Genomic DNA, 10,776 nt, shown 5'->3' on the forward strand with positions numbered 1-10,776 from the left:
CAACGGCTGACTTACCTTTTTATACTAGTTCATGGATTGAGAGTTTTCCTGTTTTATGTTTCATGTTTATTCAAACCTTTGGTTAGAATTTAGCATCTAGGAGTTTGAGAATCCTGACAAATGTTATCTTTTTTTAAACATCACTTAGTTTAGAAATCAAGAGACCTTTTCTTGGGGTTAATGCTTGATCTTGCTTTGCATATAATTTATATCTGAGGTCTCTTTTGAGAATGGATGCTATATGTTTAAGGAATGCTTTTTGTATTTTGCTGCAGCTTGGTCTTCCAGGGATTAGAGATAAATAATTTGTAGATTTTTTTTATGAAACCGCTTACCCCTACCACAACCGATATAATGATTATTTCTTTCAAAAACCATGTCATTAACAACGTTGAAAATGGAAGCTCCAAAATCAGCTGAACTTTTGCAGAAAGGAATTGTCTCAGCTCAAACAAAATAAGGAAGCTACTTACATGGCTGCCTAAAATAGACTCATGGTTCACTTTCTCCTCTCATAAAATTACTACAAAAAAATGAAAACAATTTTCCCCACATGAGATTGCATGTCTTGCTTTAACTATTTTTTCTTTTGAAGGACAAGTCACGTACACGAGAATAAGTTTTTTAAGCTTTTATTTCACTTAGTTTTCAGAGATTAAGTTACTCCACCCTGGAACTAAACACTTGATCTCATTACAACTTTTGTATTTATATTCAGGGATTCTTTTAAGGATAGACATTGTTCTCTTTATGGTTGTTATTTGTTTTTCATTAAAGCGTGGTCTTCCAGGGATTACATGTAAGTGTTTCTCAAGATTTTTTTTTCATTGAGCCAGTTGCTCCTATCACAACTGGTATAATGTTTATTTCTTTCAAAGACCATGTCGTCATTAAATTATTCTTAAGTTCTTGATATTTGTTATTCAGTTCAGCACTATAAAGACCATAATCATTTGGAATGGTGATATCAATAATAGACGCAGTTCTTTAGGCTTGTTCTATAGTACAATGTTTGGCTTGATGACCTTTTTTATGCATCTACCCACTTGTATATCTTTGTTATAGAACACTGTTACCTTTCCATTTGATGTTGTCAGTGATTATTCATGTTCCCAAATATTCAGCGATCTGTCAAACTGCATCTCTCCACAGATCTTCTAATGAAGATATTTACATTTTTTGGTGTGGTAGGCAGCATAAAGACCACACGTCAATGAGTGTGTATTTGCATATGCACTGATCAATCAGTTTTTACTGTAAATGCTGAGCCACACACTTCACATAAATAAGGTTTCTCACTATTAATATTTAGAATATTAGAGCTCTAGGAATGCTGACAAAGGCTATGTCGTTTTATATTGTACTTCAGCTTGTTTAAAAAGAACACTTCATTCTGCAATGCATTAAATTTATATCCGAGGTCCCTTTTGAGAATAGATACTGTCCATTTAAGCATTGTACGTCACAGTAGTTTGGTTTTTCAGAGATTGTATGATTTATTATAAAGTAATTTTTTAGATTTTTTTTATTAGACCAGTTGCCTCTACCACAATTGGTATAATGTTTATTTCTTTCATGGCCCCTGTCATTTTAAAGAATTTTCTTATCAGTTTCTTCAAACTGAGGATGGAGCTTCCTACTGGATGCCAAAAATTTACCTGCTAACAGATATTTCAACCGAGAAATCTTTTTAAGATTATGACCAGCCCTTGTAATGCAATTGTTTGTATTTCTTTTGCCAACTCGTTTTTGAAACTCATTTTCATGAGTCCAGTTGCTTTTATAATAACTGAAATGAGAGAACTCTAAAAAAGTCCAGATCCTTTTCATGTCATACATAAAACCTTAGTATTTTATCTTTTCCCCTTCAGCCATTTAACCCAGCATCGTTGCGGACTAACTTTTGCTAAGGTTGTTCCTTTATCTTTATTGCCCTAATATTACCGTCTCCTTTTTCTTTTTTTAAAAACTTTTTCTTCTAGGGGATGGGACATCCAACCAGATGTCTGACATTTACCCCTATTTTAGTGAGTCCAACCAAAAGATCTTTTCAGGATTCTAGCCGTCCCTTTCAGTGCAATCGTTTGTATTTTACTTGCACTTGGTTCACCGGGTATGCTTGCTATGTACTTTTTAAAGTTCTTTTTCATAAGCCCAGTTGCTCCTATGATGACTGGTATAATTGAAACGTCTTTTAATTTCCAATTTCGTTTCATATCATACATAAGTCCTTGATACTTTATTATCTTTTCCCTCTCAACTCTGTTAAGCCCTGTATCATTGGGTACACTGACCTCTATTACGCTCGCTTTTTTGTTTGCTCTGTCCCAAATCACTATATCTGGTTTAACAGCTGCGTTTTCAAGATATGTAGCAGTAGGGATTATGTAGTCTAAGTGTGAGACTGCATATGTTCCGTCAAATATTTTTTTCTTTTAAAGGATGAGCCGCATGCATCACAAGAATAAGGCTTCTCTCCAGTGTGCATTTGCATATGCACTGATAAATTCGCTTTAACTGTAAATGCCGAACCACACACTTCACATAAGTAAGGTTTCTCTCCAGTGTGTACTCTCATATGTATTGTTAAAGAAGATTTTTCTGTGAATGAAGAGCCACACACTTCACATGAAAATGGTTTCTCTCCGGTATGAACCAGCATGTGTGTCTTTAGGTAACTTTTTCGGATAAATGAAGAGTCACATACTTCACAGGAATAAGGTTTCTCTCCAGTATGTATTTGTATGTGTCGTTTTAAGACATATTTTGATGAAAATGATGACCCACACACGCCACACACTTCAAAAGATGAAGATTTCTTTTCACTATGGTTTTGTATGTGACTTTGTAAGTTCTGTTTTGTTATAAATGATGAACCACACACTTCACAACGAAAAGGCCTTTCCCCAGTGTGCGTTCGCATATGTACTGTTAACTGAGAGCTACCTGTAAATGAAGAGTCACACACTTCACAAGAATACGGCTTCTCCCCAGTGTGGGTACGCACATGTATATTTAAATGTGATTTGCTATTGAAAGATGAACTGCAGATTTGACAACTGTAAGGTTTTGCACCAGTTTGTTTTGGCATGATTTTAGTTTACACTGGATTTTACAATAACTGACTAATCATAAATTTGAAAACAAATCTTTGCTATTTCCTGTATCTAAAATAACTTTTTATGAGCAAGAATATCCAACAGAGTGTAGTTTTCTTTCATTGTTCATTTGTACAAGTCTTTAAAATCGATTTTTTTTTGAAGTATGAAGAACACATACATCAAAAAAGGATTATTCTCTCAGGTTGATTCACATGTGTCTTGTTTATTTATTGTTAATTATGAGACAAATATTTTCCTCCAAGTTGTACTTCTGTGTTTTAAGATTAGGTTGCTTAGATTTATTGTTATTTGTAAATGAAATTGAAAGGACAGTTTATATATTTTTCCAGTTCAGATTAAAAAGCTTTCTATTTCATATGTGCAGAAGCCACTTTCGGTTTTCTTCATTCTTTCACCTGTGAATGAATAAGAGATTTTATTTCACATAGAAGACATTAAAATAAAAATGCACACATATATTATAAGCAATGCTTATCAAAATGTTTGTAAAATTGTAGAAACTTTTTGCCAAGGTCTGAAAGATAACTTATATTTAACTATAAGATGACTCAGGTTTGATTAGATGCATTGGAATCTGGTGTTAGAATCAAAAGCTCAGATATAATAAACTATACTGCAATATCAGATTTTGTCATGGCTGACGGATCATGAATGTGCAAAAATCTTTTCTACTTTCTGTATTTAAAATGTGTTTTCTGTCAAAATTACGCATCAAGAATATTCAACGGAATGTAGTTTTAATCTTTATTTTTAAATTTTTTATCAGTTTGTTCAAGCTGGGAATGAGGCATCCAACTGGATGCCAGACATTGACCCACTATCTCAAACATTTCAACCGAGAGATCTTTTAAAGTTTTTAACTGTCCTTTTAAGTACAATTATTTGAATTTTTCTTGCACTAGGTACACCAGGTATATTTGCCAACTATTTTTAAAAAATTCTTTTTTCATAATTACTGGAATCCAGTGTGCGTTTGTGTATGTCTTTAATATGGATTCTTTGTGAAACACATCAGAAACAATATTTTTTTCTTAATGCCAATTCATATTTCTTGTTTAAACAAACAACACATTGCATATATTTTTCCTTTAAGTTTTATTTCTATGTTTGTCTTTAGAATCGGTTTTTCCATTAACATTTATTTATTGTAATTTGCAAATGAAATTGAAGTGAAAATTTATATATCAGTTCATTGCAGGTAAAGAAAGCTTTCAATTCCATATGTGCAACTTTTCAATTTTCATCAATATTTACTTGAATGAAAAAAGTTTTATTTTACATTTCATTTGTCAAAATAAAATGCAGACATATTAAAAAAAACAATACATATAGAAACGTTTGCAAAATTCGTCAAATTCTGGAGACATTCCGGAGTGATAAGGTCTGAAAGATAACATATACTGAACTCTATAATGATTTGTTAGATTTGATTCTATGTATTGGAGCTTCAGAATCAAGGTTCCATTTATAATAATCTATACTGCAATCTGAGATATTGAGCTTGAATGCTATTCAGCAAATTTGCGTGCAGCTACATATAATAGCAAAATTTGGAAAATTAAAAATTCGATTTAAAAAAATAGTATCTACTAATTTTGTGTCAATATCAACGAAAAGCAATGATATATATAATTGGTATGTTAGAAGTACTTAAATATTACCGCATTATTTAAAAAAAACATGAGTTTTTGATCTGTATCATAAAAAATGGCACCAGATTTCTTTGGGAATATGTAACACAATAGGTAACTTAGTTATGCTAAAAACAAGGCAAAACGCACCATTTGTTTTTAATTGGCAATGTTACACACAGTTTATCTCCCTTTGGATCATTCTAGCGTTTTTTTAGCCAAACATGTTACTTTCACTAATTTTTGTGAGAAAATGTTTTCTTTTTTTTTCTACATTATTGTTTTTTGTCATTTTTGGATATGTTCATTACTTTGACATGCCAATTAATAGAAAGCATTAGTTTGCTTTGAAATTAAATATTAAAAATTTCGAATTTTGCTTTTTTCGAATTTTGCTTTCCAGTCCAGCATGGCGGTGCGCGAGATTGAACACACTATATGAGTTTGTAGTGTAATTCAAATCTTGTCTGTAGCTGAATACTTGATGCGTCGCCAGGGCTATCAAGGGTATTTTTTATCATGACACTATCACTAGATGGGGTGCCTACCATGACTTAAGAGTCCCATCTACCCTCAAGAGAAGGATAGACTGTACCAGTTTCTTAACCTGGTATTTTACCTTGTGGTACATACAGCACCTCGCCTTCCCAAATGGTTACCCATCTGGTACTGGCCAGGCTCAACTTTGCTTAACTTTGGTGATCTGGCAAGAACTGGTGTGTCAACATGATTGTGCCGTAGTGTAGAGGCATCCAAAATTTCTTTCTATGGCTTGGATTATGACCTATAAGACATATCCTGGTGATTAAGATTAGATAGCAGCTTTCCAATCACACATTGAATGAAGCAATACATAAAACTGGCAAGATAAACAAGAGATGAGATATGAAAATGTTTTGATAAAAGTTGTCAAAACATTATTGAGCTATAAAATAGACAAGTGTCACCAGAAGCATCTTATCAGCAGACGAAAATATTTGTGGGTCACATGGTTATAGTTAGCTGAGAAGAATAATTGAAGTTGGAAATTGGACTTAGAACAGAGCGGTTGGGTTTAATGGTTGTCTCTTCCTCTCTCTTGGGAGGGAGATGGCGTGTCTCAAAAATGGAGACTATTAGAATTAACCACAACCAAAAGAAACTCACTTTCCATTCATCTGCGTCGACACCTGGAAAGTGAAATAAAACTAATATAAAACTAACCATCGTTTTTGAAGTGAAATGAATTTTATCCAGCTTCTCCTCCAAGAACAGATGAAATCCAGATGGACCAACATCAATGACGCAGTGAAAATAAGGTATGTCGGATACATAACATTCACACTAATGTTAAGAACACACACCTGGATGATCACGGAACATAACTAGACTGCAACAAAATAACTTAGGGTTCAATTAGTGAAGAAGCACTATAGACAATTAGTGACATGTACACACATTCAGATGAACTCTTCATCACATGTACATATCTCCGTATGCCATGGTGGTACCACATTATACAACAATGACACCTAAGCCATTTTTTTTTCAACTTTTGAGATCAGTAAATAATATTCAATAAAGAATTAGCTCTGTAATAATAAATGCAAAATCTACATGAATGAAAATATATTTAAGCGCCCCCTAGTAAATAAATAAAACGCTTACATAAAATAAAAATCAACACTAGAAAACAATTTCTTCCTTTGTCTTTTGGCTAGGAACAATGTGTAGTATCTGTTCTAATGCTGTAAGTGTGTCAGAAACTGACCTTACGAATGCGTGCCAAAATATTGAATAATTCGACCCCCTGTCTTTCCAAGCTTATAACTAATCGAAAAATGTAATTCAACTCCTTTTTTTTTTCAATTAAAGGAGCAAGGACTAAGGTTTCATTTAAAAAAAAAAAAAAAAGCAACGAGGTTTTTAAAAAACAAGGTTTTAAACTTCGGACTTTACAAGTAAATTTCTAAAAAACACTTCTTTTTTTTTGTTTTAAATTTGAATATATTATTTATTGATCTTTTATCTTCAATTTGTGATATATAAAACTTTGGTGAGTAAATTAATTATTTACTTTTTAATAGACATTTCAAAATAGGGGGTGTGAATTTAAAAAAAAAATTAAGAGCATAAAATTTCACATTGACCCTGAAAATATCGTAAAAATTGAATCAATAGAAAAATTTTGATGGATTTTTAAAGTTTTAAAATTGAAAAATATTTAACTCATAAAATTCAATCGATTTCATGACGTAAAAAAAATGGTTTTTAAAAAATAAAAAAGTCTTTCTATTACTTTTTATACAACTTTAATAGTTCATTTATGAAGTACAATCCATAAAGAAAATAAACAACCCACTTCAAAAAGAGAAATGACGAGTTTTCTTTTATATTTTATTCGCAGTTTCGTGTTAGGGGTGTCAAAAATTCCCCCCAAAATTCTGATACACCTACTAAATGATGTGCTTAATCTTTTCTGTTCTTGGTTAGTGAATGAGAAATACTTCTAGACTGAGGCATTTTTATTATTATTTTTGTTCCATTCCAGAGTGCGATTTTTGGGGAGCTGGATTTTACTCACATTAAAACCCGATCGTGTATGTAACTTTGCCCTCATGGGGAGGCAAGTAAATAAAAATACTAGAAAAAATTACAAAAATTAAAAAACAAAACGAAACATTAAACAAAGATTTTTCTTACCGGTTAAATTGGGCAACTAGCCTATAAGAAGGAATGCTCTTAAATATCATGATTCTTTCAACTTTAATTGATTTAATTGTTTAGAAACTCCTGTATTGTAATTATAGTACTTTGAATTAGAGTTCTCCCGTTTGATAAAGCAACAAAAATGGTTACACGGTGTATCATGACATTTTGTCCCGTTTTCTGCACGAACGTTAAATTCGTCGCCTTTCGTGAAACACAATCAGTGATTCAGTGATTCACTTCCGAATTTTACAAGATTAAAAGTGTTCGTTTGAATTGCGTGTTTAAAAGAAAAGCGGGTGGCTTTTCTTTCATTTCTCTTTTTGTGTATTTACAGTGAAACCAAACAATCAAAAAAGGGTAAAAACAAAAATCGGTTCTTCTCCGTTATTGTACCTATTTACAATGCCTCCCTACGGGACAGAGTTAGACACCAGGGTCGTTTTTTAACGTGGAGAAAAGGTACAAAAATAAAAATTATCTCAGTCGTGAAGGATCTCTCCTCCACTGAAAGAGAACGAGAAATGGAAGTGTCGCATCTGAAGAACAGTACTACACTTTGATTTTGGCCAAAAGGCAATTCGAAAATTGAAATATTGAATTTCGGCAATCTGGGATTTCAAAAAGATGCACCATTGCAGTATTGCACCGGTATTACTGCAAATTTTAAACGCAGAATTGTTTGAAACAGAAAAACCGAAGAAAAAAAAAAAGTTGGTATTATTTATTTAGTACTTGTCAAGATAGAGTCGACAGGTTGATTTTTTTTTTTAATATATCGTTTTACGCAAAATCAATATTACGTACATAATTGTCATGTCGACAATAATCATATATCCAAGAATTACGAAAATTCATCGAGTAGAACAACTGCTACTGTGTAAAAAAAAAAAAAAAAAAAAAAAAAAAGTTATCGTTATGGACTGTATACGCAATCTTCAAAGTGCCCACATATTGGGAAAATGCAATTTCCCCCAATTTTCCGTAAACATTACTTTTAACTATAAATAATTTTCTACTTGATAAATTTTCGTGATTCTTTGGATATATTACTATTTTTGACATGACAAGTAAGTACGTAATATTGGTTTAGCGTAAAGCAACATATTAAAGGATCTGTCGATACTTTCTTGACGAACACCATTTATTTCTTTATTTTATTTTTCTTATATTTTTTTGCACTTGTACAGTTTAATCAAGTCATTAAAAAATGAAAATATCGAAATAAAGGTTATATTGTACGTATCCGTTTTGGACTGAAGATCTCCGAAAAAAAATTTCACTTAATTTGATTGAGTAGTTTTTTTTTTTGTTTTTTTTTTTATACAGCAGAAAAACACGTTTTTATGAGAGCGTGTTGAAGGCAGACATCTTGGATTTTTTCTTAATTATTGTTTGGAGGTTAGAAACGTCACGGGAGATAACTCCAGTTAAAGCGCCGACCCCCCTCTCCCCATCTTTAATACTGGCTTTTCTTTTTAAAAATCGAACCTTTTGCTCGGTATCATAACAAATTGTTTTTTCGCTGTAAAACAAATAATGAAATATATATATATAAATAAGGGAGTAGTCACCAACAATGTGTATTTTTTAACATTATTTTATTATTCCGTATGTTTGGATCATTGTAATAATGTTTTTAAGTCATTGAAATCGTTTACGCGCGTTTCAGACGGTCTGTGATGCTTCCTCGTCAGAAATTATTTTCAAATGTGACGAGGACGCACCAAAGACCATCTGAAACGCGCGTAAACAATTTCAATGACTTAAAAACATTATTACAATGATCTAAACACACGGAATAATAAAATAATGTTAAAAAATACACATTGTTGGTGACTACGCCCTTATTTAAATATACATCTTTCTTTCGTTAGAATTTATTAACCCATTATATATATATATATATATATATATATATATATATATATATATATATATATATTGGTTAACGTCTCCGCCTCGGAGATCTGGTGTTTTTCTTAGAAATTCGCCCATTTTTTATTAGACTTTTTTTTTTAGTTATTTATTTATTATTGTTAAAAACAGTAATCTACGGACGCGCGTGTTTCGGAGTCTAAATTAAAAAAAAAACACCGGATCTTAATTAAGTTCATTATTTGTTTTAAGTGAAATTTTTTTCCGGAGAACTTCATTCCATAACGGATACGTACAATTTAAACTTTTTTTTTCGATATTTTCGTTTTTTAATGTTTTGATTAAACTGTACAAGTACCTTTTTATGTAAAAAACTACTAAAACATATTTCGTTCCTATATCCAGATTTCGGAATTTTAAGTTTAGCATCGGACGGCCATGTCTACTAAATTGCCATGTCGCAGTAATGAAAATATCCTAAAATTACGAAAAATGATTAATTAGAAAATTAATTAATAATGAAAAAACAGTTTTCGAAGATAATTAGCTAAAATTAAGTTTTGCTAAATTAGACAAAGATTTAAAGTTTTCAAAAACTATTTACCTCCCTTTTCTTATAATTGCAACTCTTTGTTATATATATATATATATATATATATATATATATATATATATATAGGTACCTCCAACACGCGCCACAGTTTTAACCCCCTATATGTAACACGATGTAATTGTAATTTAATTTAATATTATCATCCTAACCATTTAATAGAACAAGCTTCAAATAAACTGCTAATATTTTTTTAAAACTTTTTACAGCATATAAAAATAATGAAAATGCGAGACAAAAATCGTGTTTACATTATCGACGCTTTAAAACAACGTTCCTATGTAGTGACGTTTTTTAAGCCATTCACACACCCATGTTTTAAAAATCTAGTAAAAATCTAATAATAATCATATTTTCCTGAAATTTTCGATATTCAATCATTATTAAATAAACTTACATATTAAAAGAAGATTTCGATAAATATATTAGCGGAAATATAATTTTTTAGATGTTTTATCCCCCCCCCCATATTTCATGGTCCGAAAACTAAGCAAAATAAATGTGGGGTGATAAAAGTTTCAACATTTTTTAAAGGTGAAAAGATCAAATAATTAAAAAATAGTAATTTATATATATATATATATATATATATATATATATATATATATATATATGTAAAATCCTGTTATTTATTTGACTTACCTCAAAGTTGTAAATAAAATTGGACATAAATTCAATATTATGTTAAAAAAACAAAAAACAACACTTTCTGGATAATTTTTTTCTCGGTAATATAATTATTCGAATTACAACACACAAAAAAAAAACAATTCTAAAAAATAATTATTTTTAAAAAGCTTTAAATGATATTAAATTCAAATATTCATATAAAAGAATATAAGACTAT

General features: G+C 30.9%; 1 long non-coding RNA gene across 1 annotated transcript; it reads right to left on the bottom strand.

Moving 5' to 3' along the window:
• Window positions 1–616: 616 nt before the first annotated feature.
• Window positions 617–7,647, bottom strand: LOC145242298 (uncharacterized). The gene is made up of 2 exons (XR_013862698.1): window positions 7,436–7,647; window positions 617–3,517 (listed from the first exon to the last, which is right to left on the bottom strand). It is a non-coding gene; the product is annotated as an uncharacterized LOC145242298 (long non-coding RNA).
• Between the last annotated feature and the right edge of the window lie 3,129 nt (window positions 7,648–10,776).

This window comes from Euprymna scolopes, chromosome 21 (genome assembly GCF_053919585.1).
Source record: "Euprymna scolopes isolate OS-2025 chromosome 21, ASM5391958v1, whole genome shotgun sequence".
NCBI lineage: Eukaryota > Metazoa > Mollusca > Cephalopoda > Sepiida > Sepiolidae > Euprymna > Euprymna scolopes.